The sequence below is a fragment of the Camellia sinensis genome, chromosome 3 (genome assembly GCF_055761805.1).
Source record: "Camellia sinensis isolate YWXY chromosome 3, ASM5576180v1, whole genome shotgun sequence".
Lineage (NCBI taxonomy): Eukaryota > Viridiplantae > Streptophyta > Magnoliopsida > Ericales > Theaceae > Camellia > Camellia sinensis.
The window spans coordinates 29,088,741-29,102,490 of NC_138963.1; the positions used below are offsets into that span (position 1 = coordinate 29,088,741).

The window sequence follows — 13,750 nt, forward strand, 5'->3', positions numbered from 1 at the left end:
CCCAGCCAACATACCCTCTTGCAGACACAAACATCAACTAAACTAGTAATATTCACAAGATTTATTTAAAAGGCATGAAGAACCAAAGCAAAAGCGCCCAGATCAAAACTGCATTGCAACCTTACAAACTTGACATATTATCACCTTTCTGAAGCTAGGAAAAATCTCAGGGCTCAAAAGTCATATTCTCTGCCTCACGCTTCAAGGAGTCAAACAGCACAGATGACAGATAATGCTCTCCAAAGCTGGGGAACACCACCTGTCAAAAACAAACAATAGAATATTTGTAGGTGGTTAAAATTCTGAGATTTGTCCAATGTTGTGTTCAGCCAAATTACCATGCAATATCTACTAGTACATTAAAATTTGCCCAATTGAGAACAAAATATACACAAATGACAGAACAAAACAGCAAAGCTGAACTTGTATGCAGAAAATCAAACTTACAACAATGAGTTTTCCATTAGCTATCTTAATTACAGCAGCCGCAGCAGCACCAGATGATATTCCTACCTACAATACATGTTACCACAAGCACCATCAAACTTGTGAACTAAAAATATAAAAAAACCTAAGACATGAACTTAAGAGTTCAGTAATTTTTAGAGAGGACAGTGATATAAAAATGCCTATAAGACCCGCAGTTGAATAATATGAAAAATTATGTTCTTACCAGCAAACCTTCTTTCAATGCAAGAAGCTTGGCAGTTTCAATAGCTTCCTCACTTGATATCGGCTGACATGTCAGATTTTCATGTGATCCTCGTCATGTGATCCTTGAAGTGCTAAAAAACATATCATTGAATGACGCAGGTTATCCTCACAAAGAGATATGAAATATGCCACCTAAACACCTAAACAGGATATGCCAGACCAGTCACAAGGATCTGCATCTACCTTATTCCAATTTGACAAAGCCATAAGTGGGTCCTCATTTATAGTTTCATTGAAGGCATAAAGAGCAGACACTGAACAAAACACAGAATTCCAAGTGAGACAAAAATTTAAAAATAAACAAATAATTAATTAAAATCCATAAAATCAACAGCGATCACCTATGCGAGAGGTGAGGCAAGCCTATGGTGCCTCAAAGGGGCTTAAGCAAGGTGAAGTAGAGAAGCATGGTGCAAGCAAGAAATGTGCTAGCCGCATCTTCGTCAGTTGAGAACTCAACCAAAGCAGTGCCACAAAATAACCTTTTGTCTACAATATGGCGAGGCATCCTCACATTATTAACCTGTTACGAGCAGAGTAAACTCAAATCAGGGCATCATCTGTGGATGGGAAAGAGCTAGTAAGAACGTCACAGGGACAAACTATAATTTGGTGTAATCCAAACTTGCTCTCACACAATCAACACCATCTGACTTTATACATGCATACTCCCTATTTCACTGTCTGTTATCCTCACTGGCACATATGTACATGAATATATATTTTGATGATTCCTTGTACTTAGTCACAATCATTATACACCAATGGAAACAAACTGAAAGCAAGACAGGTTTCAAAACCAAAAGTATTAGGAGATTCTACAAAAGGATAGGCATGCTCAAAAGTACTTAAATTATTGAGAAAAAGAAAAGAAAATGAAGGGGAAAGGGGTGAAACCAATACCTTGGCAAACTGACCAAAGAAGGATTCCACATGTTCAAGCTTGACATCATACTCTAGGGGTGATGCGGCAATTGTCCTACTGTTTGATTGTTCTATGACCTCATCTAGCGGCAAAGCTCAGTAGCCCTACCAATCTTCTTACCTAAAACGCACAACCAATATGTAATTCTGCTCAATATCAAAAGAAATAAAACCAGACACAAGCTACAATTCTTAATTTTCTTTTCCATATCTTCTCAGCATCCAAACAGGGCAGAAATATAAAAATTTTCAAAACTCACCATCTTCAGAAACCTTAAGAAAAGTAGAATTCTTTAAAGTAGCAGCCACAGCTTTCACTGTATCATCTGAAACCTCTTCTGGTTTGGAGATTCCTAAATTGAGATGACTCCTCATACGAGAGAACGAGCATATAAGGGCCAAACTGACCACTAAGGTTTTAGTCAAAGAACAACAGAGAACCAAACAACAACAGAAGATACTGACAGTGCAATAAACCTTTTAACAGTGCAACAAAACTTTGTAAAAAGAACTAAAACCCAACATCTTATGCTGTTTAGGTATCCAAATACAAAGCTCTATGACAACTTTTTCTCTTTTTTTTTTCTTCTTCACTTTTCAACATATACAAAGCTCTATCCAAATACAAACATGGTATATTTTTAACAAACATGGATCTGGCATTTTTAACCAAATGATAAGAACACTTACATTCCAGTTGGCATATAGGTTCTATTGTAGTCAACTTTCATATCATCCAAATTCACGTTACACCCTTCTAGCAAACTGATAATATCAATAGTAAAACCATGGATGATGAGAATGATCAGTGGATGTGCATAATCATGAACATCCACCAAAATGTCACAAAAACTATCAGAAACTGAATAAGATAGCTTAGCTCATTCACTCCTAAACCAGCCTTGGAGGCATTTCCTAGCTACTGGAAAAAGAACTAATATCTGTGCAACATACAGGAAAGAGAAGACAGAAGACAGTCGAAGTCTTTTAAGTCGGTGTTTACCTGTTCTTCACGTCAGATGTTGTCATATGAAAGTCCTTAAGTCGATGTTTACCTGTATGTAAGTCAGATGTAGTCACATGTTGGAAGGGAAACTTCCCATAATATGAAAACTCTTTCCAATCACAAAATCACTAAAAGGAGGAGGTTTAGTAGTATAAATGTTGCAGAAGATACAACCCAGTCTTGGACTTAAAATTATGCACGTCATGTGCTCGATCTAGCAATATTTGACAATTGTTTTGATGAACTGTCACTAAACTAAAAAAGAAGGAAGAGAAATAACTCAAAAACTTCCATTTCTGGGGTGGAAAAGACTCAACAGAGACATGCATCTAATAAACATCAACTGCCCAGAGAACATATATATGCCTGTGAATCACAATCCATGCAACTATGGTTCTGCTTGGTGCAATTATATTTGTGACACCACTTAGACGACAATCCTCTAACCAAATGACTCAATTTATAAAATTTCTGAACCAAACATAAACTTGCTTAAATAGTACGTTACCTTAACCAGGTATTAAGATATTGCTCCAACTCCATCATTATAAATTTATATCCATGGCGAGTCTAAATAGCAAGCCCATAAATCATCTCATGAACTATCCACAATAACATGTTTGATAGAAAAGTTCTGCATAAAATATATAAACTTCTAACAGTTACAAACAGACATTATAAAACTCAATGGACATAAACTTCTTCAGAGCAAGGTCACATAAAGGTTTTTCACCACAGTTCCAAACATTGATATTTATATCTTCAGCATCTTGATCCAGTCAACCACCAAGGTGATGCAAAAGTAAAAGCAAAAGCAAAAGCAGTCTTCAAATGGCATCCTACAAGCAATAGAAGGGGTTGCACTCTTTCATGAGAAGATTTATCCACCACATTAAGCTTGTTTTAGCTCAAAGACACTGTAATCTCCTTTTATGTTAAAAAATGAAGATAGAGAGATCAAGAACATTAGAAACAACCAATTAAAGGTGGTCATCATACAAAACCCATCAAAGGTAATTATGCCCTAAATATATCATTACAAACTTTTGAGTTCAAAAATTATGAAACAAACCTTAATCAGACGCACTTGAAACTCGTCGAGCAACAGCAGAGGAGCAGAAAGAAGGGCGAGAGCTCACGCACACGGTGAAGGCTTTTGCCCCATGCTCCTGCACCGGATCGGAGTAATAGTTTATTGATTGCTAATTAGAGTCTTCATAAACTTCTCCATCATCAGAAAGTTCATCGAATGATCGAATATCAAGCTGATAACGGAGGATTCCTCCGATTCCTCCAAAACCTCTGCAGAACTGAGATCCCTCCTGCGATTTATTGGTGACAAACTCCAAGGTGCATCCAAACTTTTTGTACTCATTAGCAAACCATTCAAGAAGTGTAGTCTTATCCTGAACCTCCAATTCACCAGCGGTTCCAGCATCTCGAAAGTTACTTTGATCAGCCATAGCAGCGTAATCCAATCATTTCCATCTCCATAAATAACCCACATAAAAAATCAAATTTCTCAGAAAACCCATCATCACAATCGAATTTCCCCACAAAACCCTTACCATACGATGCGAGATTACGGTGAGCTAGAGAGAGTGGACACCGATTGAGGGCACCAACACAGAGAGGGAGAGGACGGACCGAGACACAGAGCGAGATAGAGACAATGGAGATTAGGGCTCTTTTTTTTTCTTTTTTTTTTTTCTATTTTCCTGGTACAAAACGACGTCGTTTTAAAAATGGCGACCAAATTTTTTTTGTCGCAAAAAAAATTCAATTCGCGTCTCTATAAAAATCAAATTTCCCTCCCAAACTTTTGGCGACCAAAATACCATATTAGTCGCAGAAAAGGTACCTTCGCCAACCAAAAATTTTAGTCGCCAAATCTCAATCAACGGCGACTAAAATATTAGTCGCTAAAAATACAAATTTGGCGACTAATTTTTTTTGGTGGCTGAAAATAAGTTTTTGGCGATCAAATTTTTGGTCGCCAAAAAATATGTGACCTTCTGCGACCAAATTTGTGGTTGGTCGGCAAAAGCATACCACTTTCTGCGACCAACTCATTTTTTGGTCGCCAAAATATAACCTTCTGCGACCAATAAAATTTGGTCGCCAAAAATAATGATAATTCGCGACTAATTAATATTTGGTCGCCAAATATCATTTTTTTGCGACCAAATTTTTTTTGGTCGGTAAAAGTGGTCGCAAAATGTGTAAATTCTTGTAGTGTTTATTTGGCCAAATTATACCATTGGTCCTTATATTTTATTCCTTACGTCATTTTGGTTTATATATTTTCAATTGGTTCAATTTTGATATTTAATTTTAGATTTTGTGTCAATTTGGTCTAATTGATAATATTGTTAGTGTTTTTTAATAAAAATTATCATTAAATTGGTTGAGGTTAACTCACTGAGTTGAGTAAGTTTATAATTTTGTTTTTAAAAATATAACACATAATACTTATGTGCATATTTTTTATACAAAAAAGTTAAGAGTTGTAATTAATTGAATCAAATTGAAACAATGTCATAAATTCAGAGTCAAAATTAAGCTACTTAAAATTACAAAGACTAACAAAACTAAAATGACAACAGTCAAAGTACAGAATTACCTGGAATTTACCCTTTTTTATTTTTAAGGATGAACCTACATGTTTTAACATCAATCTGTTGGCTTTTTGGCTTTCGAAGGTTATTTTTGTAATTATGAGCGTGCCAGCAAGGATCAATCAGTCCTTATAGAATTGTGATTGCCAACCAATTATTCAGACGATTGTGTTATGGTTCTTTCAGCCTCAATGAAAAGGACTTTTACTGGTGGCTTACTGGTAGCTTGACTTAGGAGAATTTAAGCATAAGAACAGTTAAATAAATTGAAGCATTTCATTAGTAAGAAAAACTTACAACGATCTCAGTCTCGTAGAGATTTACAGTGGCAATATACTCGAAAACTACTCCTACAAATGAAGTGCAGTGCAGGAATTTAAAGTACAGAAATGTAAAGAACAGGAAGGGAATAAAATTGGAATATGTAAAGTAAGATTGGTTTTCTTTGGATTTTTTGCCTCCCCTTCTCTGAAGTCCTTCCTGCTATTTATACTCTCCAAAAATAACCATCGAACTGCACTTCAAACCGTCGAACTGCTCCTCCGTGATCGCTGATCATGCTACCTTATAAGTAGTTCCACTACGCCTTCACTTGCAGTTAGGCTTCCCTCCTATATTTGAATTTGAATGTGAGCAACCGTTGAAGCCACGTCACCTTACATCTCTTTGTTGATCCGCTGCTACTCAGATCTTATAACAACCAATATTAACTGCCACGCGTATGATCAGGATCGAAGACTTGACTGGTCTCCCCATATTACCCTTACTTTGCCACGCGTCGAATTGTCATTGGCTAGCACAAAATATGTAGCCAACATTACCCCCTACACTAATATGCCTAAGACTTGGTGATATTAGTGGATCAGGGTCCTTTTCCCACGTCTTAGAACGTGCATGGGTTTTGCATCTTCCCAGAAATGCAACTGTCACTCACCATCTGTATTAATACTCTCGTTTAATCCTTTAAGCACTTCCACTGTCTTAGTATTCGAACAGACTGATATATTTCATGGCCGAATTAATTTTTTCCTCCAGCGATCAAGCATACGAAGAGTCATATGTCGATGCTGTTCCTTATCGAAAGAACGTCCATGTATTTATTAGCCACCTTTACCCACCTTTCTATATTCAGGTCATGGATGCCTTTGAAAATTACCAATCTTTGGATTACGAACACATTGCTTTTAATCCTTCGATTCAGAAAGTTGCAGATATTGACATAAGAAGTTCTTCCTTTAACTCACCCTTACAGTTCGAACAAACTGCTCTCAAACCTTTGATTCGAAAAGTTGCAAATATGGACTTGAGAAACTCTTCTTCACAAATCTCTGTATGGGATAAAGCTGCAACTTCTTCCTCTTCTGGGGGTTCTGACTGGACAAGCTGGTCCACACCTAAGACCTATGATTTGAAGGAGCGAATTAACCATCATTTTGTTGAGTTCACTGACCCTTTAGAGTTTCCTTCCTATGCTCGAAGTTCAATGGTCTATCCCTATGTGCCCATTGACCATCGGCATAGTCTAGAGGAGAATCTTCTTGTAGCATGGTATACATCCTCCATGCCTACAAAGATAGTGCACGCTGCCCTCCGCCCAGAAGAAGCACAAGGGTACAACCCATTATTCTTAGCCCAGAAGGCGAAGATTTGTTCTTCTGACTGGCTTGATTATATTAATGCCTTTGTTCCTTCTGCTCCCGTGTCATCTCTGAAAATAGAAGCGTCCACACCTTCTTCCTCGTCTCCCGAAATTGAAGTATTCATACCTTCTTCCCCACCAATTCTTTCCTGGACAGAGAGACTGAAGCTTGCCCTATCCATGGAAAATGTCTTCCCACCTTATAAACCTCTACCTTCTCCTACTCCAGCTGAGCGGAAACAAGCTCAACTTCTGCTTGCAGCTTTCTCTCACTTGCCTTTTAATGTTCTTGAGGACGAAGTCCCTCTCAAGAACCTTCGATGGGCTTGTGATATTCTGACTAGGGGCCATGTCCTTAATCCCTTTGCTCAGGCAGAACTTCATATGTTTTTGGACCAACTTCCATTGCTCCTTTACTGGCATCGAAATTCTGTGGCTACTACACAATCTTTAGACCAGTTTTCGTCTCTTCGAATTCATGCTCAGTACGAAGCAGAGAACTTCATTGAAGAATTCGGTGATTTCAAAAATAAAGATTCTGCGTATTGGGATGACTTAGACATTGACGAATTGGAACAAGGATTAAGAGAGGTGGCTTTCGAAATAAAGGCTGAAGAGCTCTACTATGAAGTGAGAGCACATCAACTTATGCAGCCAATGCTAGAAAATTTGGAGGATAGAATAAGGAAAGAACAAAAGTTTATTGATCATTGTTGGACTAAATTTCATGATCTTGTTATTTATTCCATTCCTTATTTTTATGAGCTCGAGTTCATACTGAGATAGGGTCATCTGATGTAATCGCTTTGGTTTTAATATAAACAAAATTCTTCTTCATTTGTCATTGTTTGACCATGCTTTCACTTGTGTTTCAAAAGTCAATTCAGAGCTTTGAACTTTGAACAATTTCATCCTTTGAATCTGGACTTAATTGTTTTTAAATGAAACACTAAATGAGCCAATTATAAACCTTTCCAATTTGTGGAATAAAGTTGATAGTTTTGGCTGATTTTCAATTAGAAACAGTGCTTCGAATCTAGCAATCTTATACTTAAAGTCTGTTTTGACCATAGTCAACATCTAGTCATTGTCATTATTGCTTTTGATGTTTCAAACACCAAATCCCATCATTAAAGAATCTCAAGTTTTGCCTCGAAGGACATTACCTTTGTTAAAAACCTAAAAACAGGTCTTTAAACTCTTTTAAGTGAAATAAACACTCGAGTATTTTTATATTTTGGGTATAGCAACCTGCTTCGAAGCCGTTTGACTGGCTTCGAAGCCAAATATCTTACTTCGAAGCTAGCCTCAACAACTGGGCTTTGTTTTTCCCTCAAAAAGCATCAATACTGAAGGAAGCTTTTGTATTCGCACTTCTAATACTTAACAGCTCATGTAATATATTTTCAGATACGAGGGCTTTAAAAACCCTTTTATTTCGTGCTCTGAAATCACTTCCTCTTTTAACGCACAAACCCCTCTTTCTACCGATCTTCGGCTTCTCTCTACTTTCTTTCTCAGTTTCACTTTCAAGAAAAGCATACTGTCAATGGCTTCTCCTTTAGTATCAGTCGTAGAGCGTACGAGCCCATCTGTGGTCCTGAAGAGGATCATTGATGCAGAATGTGAGAAGTACAAAGCTGGGGAGAAAAGCGCTATTGATGGACGCATCTTTGTCCCTCGTCGCCATGTGCAGCTAGACTACGTGCTTGGCCCCATATTCAAAGAGATCCCTACTGAGCTCCCAGCCCTATATCCCCGTCTGGAAGACCAATGTCTCCTTTACGAAGATGGTCTTGACTGGGGGAACTGGAGGTAAATCGCCCCCACCGATGCTGGCCCACGGTGAGACTAGAGTGGCAAGAATGGTATGATCGGGTTATTCCCGCTAGAACCCTGGACCTTCAGGAGCTCTGCCTTCTCGATGCTCTTAGACTATCCAGGGTAACTATCTCAGAGGACCCTTTCCTTATTCCTGCTGCCTTGTGTTTTTGGAATCCTATCTTTAACTTTTTCCAATTTAGATGTGGGATGATGGCCCCTATTGTTCTTGATATTTGCCATTTACTGGGACTATCCCCCATTGGTACCCCTTTTGGACTGGATTATCCTGATTTAGCAGTCCCTTTCTCTCTCCCCTCCCTTAACTCATCTTATAGTGATTTCGCTAGGGCTGAGAATAAAAGAGAGGGCCCTGTGACTGATAGGGAATTCTTTTCTTTCTTATTGTATTGGCTTTGCAAATTCCTTTTCTGCACCTCCTCTCAGAGAATCATGCCTGAATTTGCCCCTCTTGCCAAAGCCTTTGTTTTACAGAAAAAGGTGGCCTTCGCCCCACATGTTCTAGGTCACGTATATAGAGTCTGCTCCCTTTTCTGTGAGAAACCCTTAGATGCTAATCAAGGGGGGCCATTCTGGATTCTTCAGTTTTGGCTTTTCGCCTATTTTACTGAGTTACAATCCAAATGCCTTAAATTTTCTGAACCAAACCCTCTTACTTATGGCATAAGGTTAGCCAATGCTTCACTTTACCCCTCTACCTTTGTTTTTTACTTCTCTTTCTTCCACCAACTCCCAGCCTCCCTTCCTACTTACCGTTTTCGTCCCTTCGAACCCACTATTGGTCCATCTTGGTTGAGGAATTTCCTAAGTGACCAGTCCTGTACTTCACCTATTCACAAAGATATATGGGCTTCCATTCTGATTCCCAGAGAGTTATTTATCGGGACTTTGAACTCGAAGGCCTATAAATGCATTGCTGAACCTTACTGTCCTGCTCAATTTGCTAGACAATTTGGCCTTACACAAGGGGTCCCAATACCTCTCTGTAGCAACACAAATCTCAGCCTTACAAAAAGGGATCTGAAAGTCCGGAAGTCCAGGCTAGAAGAAGCAACTTTTAAATTTGTAGACGACTTGGTCAATTTCGAGTATATCCCTTTCATTCCTCAAGGTACTGTATTGAAGAGATACCAAAACTGGTGGGTGACTAACACGGAGATCTACTTGGCCATTTCACCTTCAAACCTACTAACGGTGTTAGATGTGACCAAGCCCAAAGAAGCTGGGGTTGTAACTTCTTCCACTGTTTCAGTTATAGCACATGCTACAACACAACCTGCTCCTGCTGCTTCAATTTCTCCTAGAGTTACTCGGGCTGCCTCAAAGAAAGGTATACCCTTGTCCCTTCTCCTTTTGTCTTTTATAATGCATTTTGCCTTATCTTTAATTCTTCTTTTGTAGAGGTGGCCAATCACAAAAGAAAAGGAGGCTCTTTGAACTTGAGAAGGAAACATCCGATATTCAAGGAGAAGAAAAAGAAGAAACAGATCAAGAGGAAGAGTTACTCTTGAAAAGAAAGAAGAAAGCGATCGTCTTTTCATCTGACTTGGTTAGGGATGAGACAACTGCCAGAGAGATGGAAGATGAATTCATCTCTTCGGAATCCAGATCGCAGCTTGAAGAAGTTGAGAAGGAAATTGAGAAGGAACAGACCCTGCCAATACAGAGGAAAAGGAAAAGAAAGGTGACTGTCTCTCCTTCTGATATGGTCGAAGACTCTGATTTCGAGACAATTGCCAAAGCAATGGAAAAGAGAAAAAAGATGTCTGCTTCCGCTCCTATCTTAGTTGAAGATACCATCCATGAAGCAGCCGTCAAGACAGTAGAACAAGAACATTCTAAAGCCATGATTGTCTTCAAGAGAGCTGAGAAGAGACGGCAACAACAATTTCTGAGAGATGAAGCTGCCGCTGCTGACATACTACAAAGGGAAACTGCAAGAAGGCAACGAACTGCCAGATATTACACCCTTCGTAGTTCTCCCATCATTGCCAACACTTCTAGAGCAGGTAATTTTTTATGCTTCTGCGATTTTTCCTCTGTCAGCCTTTGGTATTGAGGTTTTAACATTGCCTTACATTTCTTCCTCTTGCAGCAGCAACTTCTGAGTTCATCTTTCCAATGAGACCTCTCTCAGTTTCACTCGAGGTTGATTAGATGCAGGATGTAAGGACTATTCAGACCATACTTCCACTTCCAGGGTCTACATTTCCTGCACTTTTCTTGAGGCCAAACATTCCTGCACTTCTTTCTCTTGGTTTGACTCGTCTTTCTTACTTGACTTTTGACTTTCCTCAATTTACTTCTTTGCCGAGTCTTGCTCCTCTTTCTCCTTCCATGGGGATTCCAACTGCTACCTTATCTTTGATGGCGATTGATTCCCCTATTGAGGGTGCTGGCAGCTCTCCAACTCGTGACTTATCACCTTTACCTAGCTCCAGCCCTCCTTCACTTGATTCATTGGTGGCTAGGACCATGGAGACCATTAAAGATGCTCCATCCATTTCTCCTATCCCTATGCAGTCTTCTGTGTCTCCCATGGCAACTCTCTCTGCGCCCCCCATGTCTAATGATGAGATTGATGTCTTCGAAGCAAGGTTAGATAGTCTTTTTGACATCACCTCTACTTCTCCGACATTCGATGAGGAGGCTGAGCCATTAGTTTTGGCTGATTCTTTGCTGGAAATTTTTGAGAGCTTTCCTTCCTCCAGCGGCCAGCCTTCTGTGCCTTTGATAGACTTAGACACCTGTCTGGACTTGTTAATTTCTTTTTCGAGGATTTCTTTCGAGGCTCTACAAAGGCCTATAATTAAAAAGGGTTTCTTCAGTGCTGCAAACTTGCTGAGCAGTCTAGTATGGATGTCTCAAATCACCTATCCCAGGCAGCAGCTACTATCGACTTCTACATCAGCATCTGTCATGCTGCCAAGGCTGCAGATGAGAAATTGGTTAGAGACCAAAGTTTTGTTTCTTAAGTGCATACTGAAGTATCGAAGCTTAAGGAACAACACTCCTCTGCCTCTCACTTTTGAACTCAACTACTGGAGAGGAAAGCTCAACTCGAAGAGGAGCTTTCTGCAGTGAATCAGGCCTTACTCTGAACTGACATCAAACTGCAAATTACCAATCAAGGGCTGACCGATCAAAAGAGAGACATGGCTACAACTATTCAACTATTTTCGTCGTTTACCAATAGGAAATCTGTTGTACAAAAACAACTAAAACATTGTAATGGTTTTTGGGCCAATTTGTGGCACGATGTACTTGACTCTTTATAAAACATTTCCTTGTTTATCATCTTTATGTTCTTGTACCCAGTGTTTATTTTATTCCTTGTGTTTCCCAAATAGTTAGAAAATAAGGCTTTAAATATCTGCCATTAATCTTTTTGGGATGAACATAATCATTCAAATTTTTCAAATGGTATGCTCCAAAAGGCAAAACTCTATGAATTTGATATGGTCCTTCCCAGTTAGGTGACCATTTGCCAAATCTATGACTTTTAATTCCTATTGGAAGTATTGTCTTCCATACCAAATCACCTTCATCAAAGCCAACGTGTTTGAATTTCTTATTATAATTTTTGGCTGCTTTCTTCTTCTGAAAGAGAATGCTATTTAATGCCAGAATTCTAGCTTCATCTATGTCTTCTAACTCCAAGCACATACTCTGATAATACCGCTCAGGATCCAACTGGTCTTGGCATCTTACCCTTAGGGATTTAACATTGATCTCCACAGGTAATACTGCATCATGCCCATAAACTAAGGCATAAGGAGTGACTCCTGTGCTTGACCTTGGGGAAGTTCTATAAGCCCACAATACATCTAACAATAAGTTATGCCAATCCCTAGGATTATCTTCCACAACCTTTTGTATTCCTTTTTTTAAGGACTTGTTGGATGATTCAGCTTGACCATTGGCTTGTGCATAATATGGAGTGGAATTAACAAGGCTAATTCCAAACTCAGACACAAAAGACTTTACCATTTTCCCATAAAAAACAGTCCCATTATCAACCGTTATCGTTTGTGGGATGCCAAATCTATGGATCAAATCTTTAATGAACCCAATAACCTCCGTCTGATCTACAGCTTTGTATGGCTTAGCTTCGACCCATTTGGTGAAATAATCAGTAGCTACCAAAATGAAACAATGATGCTTCGAAGAGGGAGGATGTATTTTCCCCATCATATCCATGGCCTATCCTCTGAACGGCCAAGGCTTTACTACTGCATGCAGATCAGTTATGGGCACATGCCTTATTGTACCATGCTTTTGACATGCCTGGCAGCCCTTTGCATATTCTATGCAGTCTTTAAGGATAGTTGGCCAATAATAGGAATGTCTTCGGAGCAGCCATCTCATCTTTACACCAGGCTGATGTGCACTACAGATGCCTTCATGAACCTCAGCCATAGCTGTTAATGCTTCTTTTGGCCCTAAACATTCCAACAATAGACCGTCTCCCCCCATTTTGTAGAGATCATTGTTATATATGATGTATTGCATAGATTGCAATTTAACTCTTCTGCTGGCCTTTGAGGATGGGCCAGCTAAGTACTGTATTATTGGATGCCTCCAATCTTGTTCCTGCAGATCATTATGATTGATTTTCAGGACCACATTCCTTTTATTTAAGGGTGGTATAGATTTTTGGTATGTTGTTTGGCTTACATCCCATTGGGCATCATCCTTTCTCTTGAAATTCGAAACTTTCTGAGCCACATCATTAGCTCTATTATTCAAGAATCTCGGAACATGAGTTACATTTGCTATTTCAAATTGAGAGAGCAAATGTAATGCGACAACATAATATGGCAGCATACTTATACGTTGACACTTGAAAATCCCTTTTACTTGGTTAACGACCAATTGGGAATCTCCAAATATGTCAACTGCATGTACAATCCCACTATCAAAGCTTCATATTCAGCTTGATTATTAGAACAAGCAGTTTCATCCACTCTGAAACCATGTGTGGTTTCTATTCCCTGCGGTGACTTG

At 39.0% G+C, this 13,750-nt stretch overlaps 1 long non-coding RNA gene across 1 annotated transcript; it reads right to left on the reverse strand.

The window, feature by feature from the left end:
- Positions 1-463: 463 nt before the first annotated feature.
- On the reverse strand, positions 464-2,160 carry LOC114314911 (uncharacterized). The gene is made up of 6 exons (XR_014363678.1): positions 1,899-2,160; positions 1,618-1,759; positions 1,056-1,237; positions 898-968; positions 674-785; positions 464-513 (listed from the first exon to the last, which is right to left on the reverse strand). It is a non-coding gene; the product is annotated as an uncharacterized LOC114314911 (long non-coding RNA).
- Positions 2,161-13,750: the final 11,590 nt, after the last annotated feature.